Below are 18728 nucleotides of genomic sequence, written 5' to 3'. Positions count from 1 at the left end.
AACATACTGTTATAAAAAACTTAGCAAAATATGTTAAAGCTGCTATGTCTGTAAGACTTTCTCTGTTAAATAATCGATACTGTTGTTCATTCTCTATACTTTGTACCTTTAACTTTATTACTCTGTATAAAAAATGTTTTGTGTTTTTTTTTGCAACAACCACATCATCACGTGTTACAAAATATTTGTATTTATGAACTATTTATATGACGATGTACTATGTACAAGTCTTAAATAAAATTACTGTTCTGTTCTGTTCTGTTCTGTTCCTAAAATGATTATATTGCTAAGACATGCACTTTGCAAGTATATATATTTCTTTCTAAAAACAAGATTTAGACACTGTCTCGTATTTTAAAGGTTCGCATTATTATATATACACTTTACTTTAACTTTCAAACATAATTATATGAAATAATAAAAACAAAGATACATAGATCTAATGACACATTTTGAGCAAATTGTTTCCGGAATATATAAAACAGCCATATTAAAACACTTTTCAACAGTTGTTAATTACCATTCAACAGCTTTTTGTAAGTTTATTGTTTATCAATACCATTTTATGATCATGAGGGGACTACGGGTGATAAGGGAATTTATTACACAGATAATAATCTCGGTGACTGCGTCTACATTAACAGCTAAATTCCCAAATATATACATAATTATAACAAGTATAATTTTGATGCAGAGCATCAAGTCGCCGGAGAGCTGTTGCTAATATTTTTAACAGTGGATTTGAAAACAGGCTAAAAAAGCTATAACTGATATTGCGGTGCATTGCATGCCGTTGAAAGGTTGTTGAGCATCCTCAAAAATAAGAACGTAAATCTACGACGTCAATTATTTTTCACATTTTCAAGCAACGAATGTTAAAGATTTCTTGTAACCGAAACATTTCAACAAATTATGTTATATATCTTCTAATGAAAGGCCCATAGTTTGACAATAAATTATAAAAAGAATAAGTAAATTTGTGTCATATAAAAAAAGCGACAAATTCAGGTCGTCTTTGCGTATCTTTATAGAACATAACGTTTTTCTACACCTATTTTTCATAAAAGTTTTATCATAAATTAACGAAAAAATGAATAGAAATGGGAGTTTCAATAGCGAAATGCCAGTCAGTTGTGGTATGCAACCCTAAAATAGCAATATTTGCTCTTGTCCGCACAATAAATGCCTACTTTCGGTTTCGATCGGCAAAACTTGCCATGTGGGGTTTATAAACATGAAAACCATCTCATTTAATGCAAAATGTATTCGAGCAGTGAAAAAGTGCAATTAAAGCACTTGTTCTACATGAATTTGCGCTAGAAAATGGGAATATTAGTATCTATTTACTATATGATGGAATTCTTTCGAATACACCACAGAAGCTCGTTTTCGAACGAATTACTAACCGTATTCACATTTAAGGTTTCTTGTTCAACGGTTACAAAATGTTGATATTTCAAAACGGTTTAGATTATGATGCTCAAAACCACTAAGTACTCTGGCTGTCTCGTTTACGCTAATAATGTTAATTCTGGGCTTAGTTCCATAGAAATTACTACTTTCAGTAAATTACTACTTTCAGTTCATTTATCATTAGCTCTGTCTATCAATGAACTTTCGAATAGCGCCTCTGTGCTGGAGCCTGGACATGTGTACTAATAAACTGTGCCGCATCCTAGTATAGACAGTATGTTATCACGAGCGTTCAAATTCTTATTATATTAGACGGTATGCATTTCAAAATCGTCTTCTCTATATATGTGTCGGTGTTTTAATCATTGCGCAAACTCACAACCACTTTTATCAAAATTTGGCACGTTTTTGATACATAACGGGTAAATGCATTCGTTAGAAATAATTTGTTATTATGCGGTTTTAAAAGTAAGTCGCTAAAACATTATATTTGCCTACATTTCAAGGTTTATTTTCCCCCTCATTTATACTCTTATAATCATGATTTTAATGTAACTTTATTGCAATGGACGGCGGAACTCAAACAGAAACTGTACGTTAGAACTCATTATTTGTCTGTTATAACTGTCATTCCTTATTTAAAGACCTGCTCCGCTGCTATTCAAATTCTTTTGTGGGTATGCAACCCATGAATACAATAGGTAACAGTTAACGGCCACGTGCCACACCTTAGCATGCAAAACCACAGGTATTTCATATATGACTATATTATGACAGGCGTCACTGTTCATAGTCAGGATTTCCATGCTTTTTTTCAGTGAGAATTCAAGGTTAAAAGGTAGGACGGGAGCAGGGCTTTAATGTATTCCTGCACTTTTGATTTACCGGAAGTAATGGCGTAACGTCATTTATCCGGAAAATGTAGAATTAAGCCTGGATTCGGCGTACGGAATTGAAAATCATTTTATGATTTGTTGACAATCTGTGAGCAGATTTATTAAAATGACACTGTTACCATATTTCTAGAATCAAAATAAGATATTAAACCATAATTTACGTTAAATAATTCAAAATAATGTCTTAAAAGTAGCGTGAAATAGTCGCTTTACTTTAATCATGGTCAAATATCTCAAAAAATAAGCACATGGACCAATTGATTTTATTTCCGCAAACTTAAGGCCATATGTTTATTTACAACCGTAAGAAGTTTCATCAAAATCTACATTGAAAGAAAATTTCTATTCGCGAAAATATTATGAAAGTCATGATTTTCCTATAGATTTCTCAATGAAAAGTCGTGTGGTCCAAATTTTTCAAATCAATCTAGCAAAAAATCAAGCACACGGCCCTATCATTTTTATTTGCTTAACTTTTTATGTATTTTTTGAATTTTTGAAAAATCAGAGTTAAATCAAATTCTACATTATAGAAAAAGGTTCGAGTCAAACGTACAGAACTTCCTAAAAGAGTTTCCGATGTTACGAAGTTCGCTAATTATGAGTCAAAGATGAGTGAATTCGAGGTATGAAAAGTCGTTAATATTCGGTCGTTACGCTATTATACTGCACCCTCACCCCTCCCCAGGTTTTCACAAAACCCTTTTGCGCTGTTAATCAAGGTACTGGTTACAATCTTAAACAAGATGTTACGCTTTGAACTTTGCAAACATAAACGTGAAAGTAACGGTTCAGGTCGTATAAACATAGTTTATTTTATGTTATCAACATCATATAAATGTGTTACTTTTTCGTCTTCGTCTCTGTCACATTTTAAATCAAATTCATTGTGAACATGTATGTACAGATCAGCTCACGCGGAAAACCCATTCTACTCGGTACTCGGAGGATGGCCAAAACGAGTACTAAGGCTCCGACTCGAAGTTTCTTCGAGTCAGCCATTTTCCGTCAAGGAATTACGCTATCTTACTCCGAGGATTTATGCGAAGTCACTCGAAGGAAATCCTTGGAGTGACTCGAGATGGAATCCAATTAGCGGAAAACACACCTGTATTTGTTACTTTAGTTTCCGAGTCGCTTGACGGAATTCTTTCGAGTGACTCCGAGACCAATTAATAATTACCTTATAAATTTATTTGGATCTTCGAGTAACTTCGATGATAGATCTCAGATTGTATCTTTTATTTTACTTTTAAGAATATACAGATTTCTCTGTTCACTAATATTTTATGATTCCTAATTTCTTTCTCCTTTTTATAATTTCTTCCAAATGTATAAAAAAACAGCAACTTCATATTGCGTTTATTCAAAGCATTCTTTTTTTGTATAAATCCATTGATATGAATACTTAGGTGCAAGTTATTTCCTTCTCTCAATGAATATATCTTTTGAATATTATATATTTCATTTTTGTGAAATAAAAGCCACAGACTGTTTAATTCGACTGATTTTGAAGAATAATTCACTTCAGCGCGAAGTTGTTGTTATAGCGTCATATGAAGACGATATAATATGCGGTATTGTGATCAAAAGGTTTAAGAAAATGATATAATCAGTTAAGTTAATTTGTGTTTGAATATTTTATTCGACACAATGGTTGTTTTAATGTCATTTTACTTCACGAAAAATTCTTTATTATGTTAATATCATAAATTTTACCTTGTTACATGATCATTTCAGTTATCATGAAAATCAAGGTAATTTTAATAACTTCATTATGAAGCTTTCAAAATTGATTGTACATGTTCAATTCAAAACGATTTAACACGAAACCTATTTCTATAATGAATGAAACCTGATAGAAGTAATAAAATATTTTATGCATCACGCGTATATCCTTCTTATTGGACCCGTAATAAAACCAATTACCACTAAATAAGGGTCCGTTAAAACAACACAGCATGTACTACACTGATAAGGCTATAAATGCGTTAAAATTACGGGAAGTTGTTGGTAATTTTAAGATATAATTATAATGCCGTTTTAATTTTCTGCATCATTTTTTAATTTGCAAAATGTTTGAATATATTGGTCAAATATATTTAGTTATATTCATTGTATAAAGTCTGCTTAAATATGAGAAAATGCCTGTACCGCTGATTGCCAATATTTTTTTCTTAAAAGAAAGAGAAAATGACCAAGGGCGACATGATTCTCCCTTTAATTTATCTTACAAACATACTAGAATTTTCGTTTCATTAAATGTCTTAAAAACGGGTAATGGCCGTAAAATTTATAAAATCGTATGACGACAGTCACATTGTCCGATTTTTTGTGTTAATTTGGATAATTAAGTCTTTTATACATATCTTTCTTAAAGACAGCGTTATCTAAAACAAATGTAAAGATCATATTTCTTAAATATATATATCAGATTTGATTAATTACGCAGACTGGTCATTTCTATGTGTGATGCTAATGAACTGTCAGGAAATGATATCAAACTGTTGTCTTTTCTGCCATATTGGTTATGAGGTCAATTCTTCCTCAAGTGTAGTGTTACAAAATTTTGTATTAGTCAATTTTGCATAAATCTAATTAAATTTAATTCACAATTTCAGAAAGTATTTCAAAATAATATTGAACGCATCACTATTCTTTAACGGTAGGCAGGTATTAGAACGTTTGGTTAGTTTTATATATTCCTAAAATTAAGTCCACTTTACATAAATTCATTTCTAATTTAAAGAGCATAGACAGAGAGCATTTCATTCTCATACTTAACAATTTACTTTTAAGTGGATGTATTTCAATATCAAAATTCACAAATTTTAAACAGTAAAAAAAAAACAAGAAAAAAAAACGAATTATATTTAAAAAAATCAATCCAGGTAAAGAAAAACTGCCTCGGAGTTTCGTGAAATCATCTTGCGGCACTCGAAATGACAGGCTGATTGTTTGTTTTAGACTCGGAGTCGCGCGGAGAGGCCATAAAATACCGGTACATAATATAGTGTTACCTGTATAACTTCGACTCGGAGTTCCGTCAAGTAATTTCTCGGAGTGACTCGACGAAATTCCGCTTAAGTAATAAAACTATACAAGTTGGTACTCCGAGTCAGAATAAGGCAGTACTCGGAGAAATTCCTCGCTGAGCAAGATTTTTCCTTCGAGGAAAAACGGAAAGTGGGTTTTCCGCGTGAGCTGATCTGTACATGAAATAAACGTCAGGCTTTTCATAACGTTCTGGCATATATATATTAGCAACTCTCATCTCATCACGAAATTTTATCATAGATCATAGAAGTAGGCGAACAAACGGGGATGATCGGAGATAGTAAGAGATGAAAGTCCCCGGTCTTTTCGTACTTTGAACTATTTTGTAAGAATGTAATTTTGTAAGTGGTGAAACTTGAAAAATATGAAATTTTATCATAGATCATAGAAGTAGGGGAACATACGGGGAAGATCGGAGATAGTAAGATATGAAAGTAGCTAAGTCCGCGGCCTTTTCGTTCTTTAGAATTATTTTGTAAGAATGTAATTTTGTAAGTGGCGAAATTTGAAAAATATGAAAATATATCATAGGTCATAGAAGTAGGCGAACATACGGGATGATCGGAGATAGTAAGAAATAAAAGGAGTTAAGTGCCAGGCCTTTTTGTACTTAGAATGAGATTTGGTTGCGGGTTTTATCCCGCTACCAAAGTTAAGTGTATTTCTGACAATCACGTAGCATCTTTATCTGACTGCAAATCACATCCAAAAGATGTTCATGTGCTACACAAAGTAGTCCCATTCATGAACAATACGGATGAATTATCAATGATCAAGCGGTTCTTATTCATCCTATATATCCATTCACCGGCTATTTAGCGTCATAACGGTGCACTGTTAAAGAAAATCACATGGAGCATGCAAATATTTAGAGAATATCTTGAAAAATGTAGACAGAAATCTTTAATAACTTGCTAAACTCAAAAGTATAATATCTCAAATTTCTCGCCATGATGATGATGATGATAATGATAATAATAATGATGATAATAATAATAATAACTTGGTCATGCATAAAAACCAACTTAAATACTAATGATTCCCAGCAGAACGTGTAGGACATAGCTCGATTTGTAAACTAGAGGTTTCCCTTGCCATTCATAAACAACAATTTAAGAGCTCTATCTCTCCGCAAAAATAGTCTCTGTGTTTAAGTACTGTCATTTAATAATAATTTCATATAAATACAACTAAAATTGCACCGATGCACTTAAAATTCCCTTGCCTGACACGTTAAACTTCCGAACAAATGCTAGCTATATGCCATCGATAGGTATCCCTGAATTAAATGTACGACAGTAACGTAATAATAATGCGGGGTCACTGACGGCGACAAGAACGACATTATAAGCCGGTGGGTGACTTTCTACGGGTATTGCAAAATGCTCATTTAGTAACATAGCATATGTTGCACAAAACTATCTGATACAAATTTTTTCTTTTCGTTATTATAAATTGATGTATTCACAATCATTTCCAGAAAGCTTAAGTACTTCAATGTTCGCAATTAAATATAGATAAAGATTGACAGAAAACTTTAAAGCGCTAAACCTTTCTATTCGGATTTCTTTTCTTTTCTTGCGCGGCTTAGATTTTCCAAGCCTAAAAAATCCTCGAGTCACATATAACATCAAATATTAAGATACTGTGATAATAATTAATATCGTTTTTCATATTAAACGAAAGAACCTTACTTTTTATATATGTAATTCGAGAAATATATGTATTGTTCAAAACAGAAAAAATATATGTCATATGATCACCGTTATATGATATTACAATTACATTTCATCAATTTTTATTCCATAAAACAAGGAAGTAAAAAACTACTTCTTGCCACTGAAAATCAATCAGCATTTATCCCAATAATGGTGAAACAACCTATGTAGCAAGATTCTGTGCTTGCTGATTTAAATGTGCCAACACAAGAAATCTAAAATCTGCTCTGCTCCTGTCAGTATTGTATTTAGTCTAGTCCGATTTTGCAGATATAAGCTTATTTAAGAAGTTACAAGCATTTTGTTAGTATTTGGTCCAACATACTTTTTTTTAACATAATTTGGGTATGCTGAATCCAAAAATATATGTTGGCCATCTGAGAAATGCCTCTGAAAGGGTTAAAAATGGGGGCAAAAATGACCACTGTTTTTAACAAAAACTTTTCCATCAATATTACTTTATGATACAAACCTTTATCTTTAGATATGTTTCAACAAATTATTTCATGTTATTAGTATAACTGAGTAAATATTTATCAATAAAATATGTCACAAGTTAAAAATGTGAACTTTACGGGGTTCAAAAAGGGGAATTTGAAGACAATTTAAAAAAATATATCCAACATCATTTATAGAATAGAAAAATGAGAATAAGTATATGATTGAAAACTTCCGCCGGAATTTTATGTCAAAAAAGAAAATATTTTGATGAAATGGTTTTGCAGTTCTAAAGTAGTCATTTAAGAAAAAATAAACAATGGGGAAGTTAAAACTTAATTAACATGACATTGTTTGTAATGAACCGAATACCGTGTAGAACGTATTTTATCCTGGTAAGATCATTCTATTTAATAATCAACTTTTTAATACCTTAGAATCATAATAATTGATGAAAATTAAGTGTGACAGGGATTAAGATTAAGGCTAATGTGAACTTAATTAGTACAAACAATCCAGGTCTCTATCACAATAACAATTTGAGTCATGTTTTTAAAGTCTTTATCTAAACTCTTTGAAGTTATTTAATGTACATTAACTCTGACAAGCACACACTCTCATGATCATTAAGGTTTTAGAGATGTCATGAATACTTCATGGAATCAGGACTTTTTGAAGTTGTTTTTACAGGTAGGCCAACTCTACATGTATATTTTATTTCTAAACTTTTTTAGAGATGCTTCGCTTTATATACTTTGTTATATTTTAAGATTTGGTGAAATTGCATTTATTTTAATTTTCAGTATCTGTGATAAGTTCATTTATAAGAATCTGTTAAAGCTAGCTTTATATATACTATAATTGCTTGTGAATAATAAGTAATAAATATTATTTTGTTTAATAGGTTTTATAATATTCCAAAGTAAGAATGAACAAGACTTTGCATCTCAAGAGACCATTTCAAGATAGCACAGAAAAGTGCATCATTTGTCAGGAGGCAAAATCTGACAAAGCTTTAAACTAAACAACCTCAGGGCATAACATCTCTAAAAGAGTGTGCTGAATCAAGACTTGTTTAGAGATTTTTTTCTAAATATGAAGCCATTAGCACTGGCCATTAGTAGAATTGAAAAAATAGATGAAAATGACAAAAAATGTTGAAAGTGTTATTTTAATTTTGTCCACAAAGAACTAATACATACTTTTCAGTCAAAGCTAAGTTTAATATAGAACAAACATCAGATTAAGCTGCATCCTCATCAAACTTATCATATACTCCTACTAAATTAAGAAATGTGTATGTTCTGTCAAGAAAAAAAAGAAACATGAAAAACTCTTTAACATAACTAGTCAGTGATGTATTTTAAAGGATGCTAAACATGACGACATAATGCGATTATGACTCTCTGATGTCAACGGAGGGCAAATATCATAAAAGAACTTTAGTTCGCAAAACCAAGTCGGACAACTCAAATATGGGTCTTGCCATGATCTTTCTTTTACATGAACGTGGGTATGCTGCAATGAAATCGCAAATACTGCAGCTTTCAGACAGTTGCAACAGATACCGTATACGTACTGAAGAGACTTCTTCAACAACTCTTTGTCATTCATTTAATTCTAAGAAGCCCTACAACGTAAACTGAGAAACCAGTTTTAGTTTGTAACTCCACTATTTATATTTTCCAATGAAAGGAATACACTTCTTGTTCCATATGAATGTTTTGCGTCAGTGCTTAAAGATGCCCATTATAATACTACTGGTAATAGTGATGAACGGCTGACAATACAGAAATATAATTCCAGTGACGACTTCTTGACAACTGGATACGTAGCACTAAAATTAAGGGCTTATATGTTCTCTCTGGAAGGACATTCTGTGACTGAAAATTCTGTTCTGGAGTGTCTGTTCATGTTTCTGAATTCAACGTATGATGGCCAAGAGCTTCTAGATGAAGAATTTGACCATAAAGATCTGAATTTGATCTGCAAACAAAATTATTAAGTGTAACACAAGATATTGTTTATGGAGTGAGTGATGGTAAAAAAAAATGGACCCCTAAACAGGACTTGCAAGTACATAGCACTAGATGACTAGGTTAAAACATTTAGTTAACCTATTTCATAGTGCAGGACACAGATTGAGCTACAGTGACATACTAGTAGACACATCTTTAGCTGAAAAACAAAACCTGGAATCAATGGATCCTGAAACTGGCCATGTTTTTCCGCTGAATCTTACTTAGAATGAGATATCGAGACATTTAACACTATTGCTCAGAAGTGTATGCATATATCAGGAAGACTGGGACAGTCACATTCAGTTATAACTGTTGATCAGGCTCTTTACTTTAAGCTTGTGGATTTGAAATGGGCAGTGCCCCAGAATGGGTGGATTGCAAGTATCAATGAATTATTTGAAATCTGGTGTAACGTTTTGGCACTTCCAGCAAATAAATTTGACGTAGTACATTTTTACCAGAAGCCGATCATGCAATCACCTACAGAAAAGACGTTGGTTGTTGGCGTCGGCTTTTAGGATGAAGAAACTGTTGAAAACACTGTCATTAAACTTAATTTGGATGAATTAAAGGCTAAACGCGAGGAAGCTGACACAAGGATCATTTTCCATGCTGTTCACAGCAGTAAACGATCAAATTGTGTCACTGTTGTTGTTCATGCCAGAGATATTGATGTATTTGCTCTTACTATGCCACTTGCAGGAAATAAATGCAACAGTATGGATGATGGCTGGAACAGTGAAAAAAATGAAAATATATTCAAGTCAACACAGTGTTAAATAAAACCTCAATAAGAGTTGCGTAGAAATCTACTTGCCTTTCATGCACTCACTGGCTGTGACACAACATCAAATTTCTGTGGAATCTCTAAAGATCTGTATTTAAAGTGTTTACAGCCAGTGCAAAACTTATAGAAGGTCTTGGATATGGACAACTGTCTGATGAAGCAAAGAAAAACTATGAATATTTTATCTGCAAAGTGTATGGCCAAGATGCTGTAGTATTGACAGTGCTCAAAATGTTTGGCAGGTCTATAAGTCTTGAACACATACCCCCAACCAGTAATGCTTGCTCATTTCACATTAGAAGAGCTCATTATTAAGCCTTGGTATGGAACAAATCAACTGTTCTCAATTCAGAATTGCCCGCACCTTCCGACATGGGATGGAAAGTGGCAGATGACACACTAAAGCCAGTTCTTATTACCCGTGATCCAATTCCTTAAAGCTTGTATTGAGTTCATTGCTTGCAAGTGTACATCTGGATGTAGGACCCTCAGATATGAATGTAAAAAGACTGGGCTCTTATGCACAGATATAGATAATGTATATGCGATAAAAGCATTACCAGCTGTATGAACTCAAGGCAGTAAATTAACATGAAATAAAGCAAATATTTCAATCTATATTATTTTGAAACTATTATATGATAAACAGTTTATGGATTTAGCTTTTGTCCTGTAAACTGATTCCAAATATGAAATTAGTGTACTGTATTCAGCAATAGTTTTGCAATTATAATCATCTTTTTGGCGAAATATGCAAGTTTGAGTGGGTTTTTAATTGCTTTTTTCTCCTAACGGAGCACACATTTGGATTAAAAGTTATTTATCTTTGAAAAAAGTGTTGTTAATTTAATCTGTTACTATGTTACACATAACTTTGATAAAAAAAAACCCACATATTTTTGGATAATTGTAATACTGTTACATATTTATATTAGAAATATCTTAATTTGGCGGCCATTTTGTTTTCCGCCATTTTGACCTATAAAAAACCATTTGTCAGATGGCCAACATATATTTTTGAATTCAGCATACCCAAATTATACTAAAAAAGTATATGGGACCAAAAACTAACAAAATGCCTGTACCTCTCACATTTATTGAAATCTGGATTAGACTAATTTCATAATCACTAAAATTATCAAACTTCCTTTAAAATATTTGAGAAAATAAATTAATTGCCATGGCAAACTTACCATGGTAAAATTTTGCCATGGCAGAATCTTGCCATGGCAAAGTTGTCATGGCAGAAACTTGCCATGGCAAAATTGCCATGGCAGAACCTTGCCATGGCAAAATTGCCATGGCCAGTTTTTGCCATGGCAAAATAAAAAAAACTGAGTTATCGATATGAAACAACATATTTCTACCAATACATTCGTTTGGAAATAGTTAAAATCACTTTTTAAGAAAAATGAAAAAAATTATCCATGGCAATTTTGCTATGGCAAAATCATGAATTTTCTTGCCATGGCAAAATTATTTTGCCATGGCAAAAGACCGATTTGCCATGGCAAAACCGCTTTTGCCATGGCAAATGTAATTTTCTCGTACTGATTAACAAAAAACTAGTAATGATATCATATCAAAACATACTAACTTTAAAATAGGTGGGTTAATGTAACAATTTAAGGCAATTTTCATTTTTGTAAAGCGCGTATAAATATGGGCTGAATTTGCCAAATACCGGCGTGGCAAAAAGAAACCGGCGGCTATTTTATATAAGATCTGTCACTGATTAGATATTCCAGCCCATGGTTACATCACTGCCTTCCAGCTGTTCATGTAAGGTTAGGCAGAGTTTATCTTAGATATGAGGCACATTAGTATTAGTTTCTTATGCATGTATATTTGTAGATTGGCATTTAAAATGAAAATACATCTAGCAAAACCAGCAACCACCAGACATCTCAAGGCTTTGATTGTAAGAATGTAATTTTGTAAGTGGCGAGATGTGAAAAAGATATGAAATTTTGTCATAGATCATAGAAGTAGGGGAACGTACGGGGAAGATCGGAGATAGTAAGAGATGAAAGGAGCTAAGTCCCTAGCCTTTTATTACTTAGGATTATTTTGTAAGAATGTAATTTTGTAAGTGGCATAATTTGAAAAATATGAAATTTTATCATTGATCATCGAAGTAGGGAAACAATATGGTCTAACCAGTAGCGTTAGATGGCTCTAGTTCCGACTTACTACCGGTTTCCTCTTGAGTTCCTTAGGAATCTTTGCTCAGTCTTTTCCTCTTTCTAGCCTACTTAAATGACCTCGCACAAGACTTCCAGTCAAATGTTTTTGTATTTGCTATTTGCAGGTGTCACTGTCATATTTCTGACCCTTACATCTAATCATCAATCAAAAACCCTTCAAAATGACTTGTGTAACGTGCACGGTCTGGCTCAGTATATTAAATATAATACAAGAGCCATGTTAGACATTGCCAATCCCCCCGCCGGGCATATTATAATAGAAGGCTAAAGTTCCTGGCAAGTTAGTGTCTGAAAGTATTAATTTTGGGAAAAGCTTTGAAGAACCGTTTATTTGTGGTCCACATCAGGGGTTTTAAAGATGTGGAAGAAAGAATTATTCAGTGGTGAGGTGGTTTACTGCTAAATTTTATTAATTTTCATGAACAGTATAGCTATGATGTTTTTCTATATGGCTACTGTAAAAAGAAGGAATGGAAAGCTAATAGGGAACTAGAGTGCCAGAATGTCACAATATACGCCCGTCACAGCAAATTTCTTTACTCTAGCAGCTGTATTTGCAAATGGAATTTTAATTTTGTGGTTGTTTAGTAATCATTGTAAGTCTTTTGTTTTTCTAAGTCCATAAAAAACTCCTTACCAGGTAGAGATATCTTAAAATACACCTAAAATTGTAAGTCCACACAAAAATCTTTACAAGGTAGAGATTGGTCAAAAAACACCTCAAAATTGGATGTAGCATGCATGTTGTACTACAGAAAAGTGGTCTCGATTTTTCCCTACGACTAGTAATGAAAAAGTTACAATAAAAGCTATTTAAAGTAACAACAAAGGGAAGTAATTCTAAAGAAGAGAACTGCGCATGACACTTCGTCTCATGATGGTGTATAATTGTGCCAAGTTACATCAAAATCCCTCCATGCATGAAGAAGAAATGCTTCGGACAAAGTCATTCTTGTATCTGACATTTGGCCTCTAAGTGTGACCTTGACCTTAGACCTAGGGACCTGGATCTTGCGCAAGACACTCTGTCTCGTCGTGGTGAACATTTGTGCCAAGTTATATCAAAATCCCTCTACGCATGAAGAAGAAAAGCTCCGGACAAGGTTTTCATTCTTGTATCCTTTGACCTCTAAGTGTGACCTTGACCTTAGAACTAGGGACCTGGTTCTTGTGCATGACACTCCATCTCGTGGTGGTGAACATTTGTGCCAAGATATATCAAAATCCCTCCATGCATGAAAAAGATATGCTCCGGACAATTTTTTTAAAGAAAATATGATAAAGGGAATAACTCAAAAAATAAGCAAGATAGAGTTATTGTTCTTGCACACTGTACTTTCTCCCAATGTGTTCTATCAGTGTATGAAGTTTGAAGAAAATAACTCCAGTACTTTTGGAGTTATGCTCCGGACAAATTTTTTAAAGAAAATATGATAAAGGGGAATAACTCAAAAAATAGGCAAGTTAGAGTTATTGTTCTTGCACACTGCAATTCCTCCCAATGTGTTCTATCAGTGTATGAAGTTTGAAGAAAATCTCTCCAGTACTTTTGGAGTTATGCTCCGGACAAAGATCGTTGCGGACACACGGACGGACGGCGGCACGCACGCGCGGACGGAGCGCATTTCTAATATCCCCTTCGCCTTTGGCGGGGGGATAATAATTTTTCTATGGGCTTCCTTGCCGATTGATTGGAAAACAAATGATTTTTAAAATGATTGGTGAAATATAAAATAATTAATGCTAATCAATCTATCTCAATTTAACTGATGATGAGCACTCAATATTAGTGGATGGGATCTCTTGTAGTATGGTGATTCACAACAAACAATGCCTGAGATGAATACAATACATACCTAAATACCACCAGATGTCGAGTTCCTATCGTCGTGGAACTTAAACAAAACGCAATGTTTTGAGTAAGAACTCAGACTATGATAGAAGGTCAAGAACCTAGTTGTATTTGATAATTTATTGTATTGTTTATTTTTCAGCGATGTTATTCAGTCGGTAGCTTGGCAGAATCTTTAATATATTTACTTTGACGTTGTTGACTCCTTGGTAGCCAGGCAGGTTATGATCTCTTCGTGGCGCTGGCCTCGTATTTATAAGCTTCAATCAAATGTAATTTAGTCTATCATCTAAAATATTGAATTATGACGGATCATCGGCGGTTCGAATATGATTGGGTCTAAGTGTTCTAGGTACGAATCATAAGGTATGCGGTAACAAAATTATATCAAACATCCTGATATAGGTTATAACACACTATATAGTTGTTGTTCTTTATTCTATAAAAAATTGACCTATTTCCAATGACCGCAGCACACATCAGGACCAATTTTAAATTTCTGTTTCTTACATTTTCTTGAAGAATATTGTCAGTGCTAACTAAAAATCAAAAGAAAAGTGGGGGTCAAATTTGATGCAAGAAAAATAATTCCAGTCAAACACACAAACTGCAAAATCAGCTAAAAAATGAGACCCCAAATTAAACTGGTGGTGTATGATCTAAGTTTCCATGAAAAATTTTGTCATGTTGTTATTTCATTATGAAAATGCTACCTACATGTCAGGCATAGATCTGTCATGTAAATTTAGCAAAAAAAAAAAAAAAAAAAATGAAAAGAAAATAAGGAAAATAGCCCTACAGAGCAAAAAAACTGAGGACTATTTGTGTCCGCCATTATGCGACTACCATTTTTTTTCGCCCCATTTTTCTATTTAGTATCTGTATGCCTATAGGCATCTCGCCACATTACACTCTCCTCCGAAATCATGCGCCTCGCATGACATTTAGAAACTTATCATTATACCTTTATATTCATAAATTGCGATACACAAAAATGCAAAGTATATCCAGGCATTGTTTAAATGTTTCTCCCTAAAACTTACGCAAACAGAAGACAATATCTGTCCTTAAATCTTAAATTTAATAAGTTGCATAGCATAATGAAAGTAGGTTGTTTCTTTCGAAATCTCAGCAGCCTGTTATCATATTGCAAAAACGATGCAAAAAAATCATATCTTTATGATTTCCTGGGATCTATTCATTATCGTCAACGTAAAATTTGATATTTGACCAATAAGGTTCATAAATAGTTTCACTATGTTGCATTTTCATATGCTTTCTCAGGTATGTACGTTTCAGCATAACCTTGCAGCATACTTCTACATGTTCTTTCTAAATCATTCTTCTTAGAACACTCAACAATATGGCTTTCAGTTCTTTTGGTATATATGTCCTGCACACAGGACATACTGGCAAAAGTTGCCGTTTCTTCGTCTTGTCTGCCATGCTAATATCTTTGCAAACACCTGTATTTAGTAAGGAGTCTTCGTTTTGGACTTTACCATCACTGCCTGTATGAACCTTTCTTTTCCTACGTGCCCGTCTTTTATCCGGTTCATCAACTTTCCTGACTGACCAACTTAGTAACAACCTATTCTTCCTGAACAGAACATGTCGAAAGTTTGTCCACGGATTTTGATGGTATTGTGTACAATGTCTATGCTCACGTCATGCATCCACATAAAATCAAGGCCATTACCACGTCCATGTCGATCTCTGCAACTATGACAGTAGTACGGCAGTAGCTGTTGTTACCATATGAAATAGACAGCTCTGTCTGTCCTTTGACTTTCAAATAATGCCCACTCTTTGATGAAACTTGGAAGTCAAATTCTTTCAAAGTGTGATTATGCTCAATTGACTTTTTTTTGGACTTAACGTCGCACCGACAAATGATAGGTCATATGGCGACTTTATGCTCAATTGAGCTCCACAATTTGACGAATATGAGAGTCAAAGTAGCTCGTGTATCTATCAAACAATCTACTGACTTCCTGTCAATACTTGCTGTGACATATAAACCTAATTTTCACACGCTTGTGGTCATCTCTATTTTTGCCTGCCTCCGATCTCAATTCTAAGCTACCTGATCTAAAATTATAATGGAACTTCCGTTTTCTTTTCTTGGGAGGAGAGTTTGTAACATACGAATTTGAATGATGGTGTTGCCTTTTTAATCTATCATCATTTGATCGATGATAAGGTGTTAGTCTGTATTTATCTTGTTGTACTCGTCGTTTATCATAACTGTATAATCTAGTCATGGATCTATCTTTAGTCTTATTGTATTGTCCTTGGCGTTTCAAACTATCTACGCTATGTTTAAGATTCAAAACTACGTGTTTAAAATCTTCAATTTCTTTTGATTGTCCCTCATTTACTGCGCTTCTAAAGAGTCCTTGTTGTTTCTTTTCTGCACGATAGAAGGCCTCCAGCTCCACTGCATGTCTGACGGCATCGTTTAGATCTGTAGGCCTAGCCTGCTCAATCTTGAGACGCATTTTTGAACTCACAAGGGCGTCGATGAATTGTTCCTTAGCCAGGGTCTCAAGAACATCGGCTGGAGCATTAGGATAGGCCAAGTTAGCTAGACGTCGGATATCCTGTCCCAGTTCGGCCATAGACTCTGTAGCTTTCTGTTGTCTGTCTCTTAATTGGACCCTATATAACTCTGTTTGATTTCTCGGTGAAAACCTTTCTTCTAAAGCTCTTATCAATTCATGATAATCGGTGGTCTTTGAATTAAGGTTGCCAAAAACCTTCCTGGGCTTTTCCTCGTAGTGATACAGACAACATAAACCTTTCTTGTTGTCATCCCAGCCATTTAAAGTAGCACTACATCAAAGTATGCCTTATAATCTGTCCATGCACTTGTCCCGTCATATGTGGCTAGTTTCACCAAAGTCGTCTTACTAGAGCTTGATATTTTGTATCATCACTAGAATCCGAAGTTTGCTTATCTTCAATTTTTGGTGGATGAGCAACCATTTTAATGCGCTCCGTCACAAATCTATCTAGTTTTAATGACTCTCCTTTATCTTTTGATTTAGTGTTTCTGGTAACAGACGTCTAGGCTTCAAGGGTCCTTTATGTATCGTAGATAACCCTTCATCAGGTCTGCCTGGTGGTATCATTTCAAGAGAAACCTTTTATCACTCTGTATTGGGGTTGAGGTGCTCTTGGTATAAACATGGATAATAAAGACACAACTGCATGTAGCAAGAAGGAAAAAACCCCAAACAAATACATTAACAATATGATTTATCACTGACGTAAATTACATACCTACTTTTTTCTGCCGATCGAACTATTTCTTTTTCTTTATCAAATATTTCAAGCAGAGAGAAAACTGTTATCATATGAACATGCATTAGGATATATAATTTATGAGTCACCTTAGATATTGACTAGACATCTGATTCGGCATTTACAGAAAACCAATTTGCAAATGCACTCTTGAACATATAAACAAAACATTCAATATATAACAAGAATATAGGTTCACAAGAATTAACAAGAGATCACAGAGTGATCTTGGCGCCCATCAATGAGCCATTTTTGATTGTTCCAAATTTCAAGACTCGCTTAAGGTCAAAATAAAGGTCAAATTTCCTTTCAATACACATCACTGTGCAAGTGGTCCATGCATGCGGTCCAAATTTAAAAGCTGTAGCTTGAGAAATGTGAAAGTAGGTCACACGATCAATTTCAAGGTTCATTTTGGTATACAAAACTATGTATGTGCTTCAAATTTGGAGGCAGAAGCTTAAGAAATGTGAAAGTAGATACTAGATAAAAATCAATGTCAAATTTCAATTCAGAACACAAAAGTTAGCATGTGGTCCAAAACTGAAGCTTGCAAAAATATGAAAGTAGGTCACTAAGTCAAAATCAAGGTCAAATTTCATTTCGGAACACAAAATGCATGTGGTCCAGATCTGAAGCCTTTACCTATAAAAATGTGAATGTAGGTCACTAGGTCAATATCAAGGTCAAGGTGCACAGAACTATGCATGTGGTCCAAATTTGAAGGCAGTAGCTTGAGAAATGTGAAAGTAGGTCACTAGGTCAAAATCAAGGTCAACTCATGTCATCTTGCCACTCAAACCTATTCGTGTGGTCCAAATTTGAATGTTGTATGTTATTGACAAGAAGCTTAAAAGCAAAGCTTTTCCCTAAATAGGTATATATGAACCATGTGTCCCCCAGGGCGGGGCCATATTTGACCCTAGGGGGAAAATTTGAACAAACTTGGTAGATTACCACAAGATGATGCTACATAAAAATATCAAAGCCCTAGGCTTTGTGGTTTGGACAAGAAGATTTTCAAAGTTTTTCT

At 33.9% G+C, this 18728-nt stretch overlaps 1 protein-coding gene across 8 annotated transcripts in view; it reads right to left on the bottom strand.

The window, feature by feature from the left end:
- The window catches only part of LOC123527447 (uncharacterized), a 166228-nt gene that overhangs the window by 105152 nt on the left and 42348 nt on the right, over positions 1–18728 (bottom strand). The window lies entirely within an intron of this gene.

Source organism: Mercenaria mercenaria, chromosome 14, assembly GCF_021730395.1.
Source record: "Mercenaria mercenaria strain notata chromosome 14, MADL_Memer_1, whole genome shotgun sequence".
Taxonomy (NCBI): domain Eukaryota; kingdom Metazoa; phylum Mollusca; class Bivalvia; order Venerida; family Veneridae; genus Mercenaria; species Mercenaria mercenaria.
The sequence above is the reverse complement of the archived record's forward strand: the minus strand, read 5'-3'. Positions and strand labels throughout refer to the sequence as shown.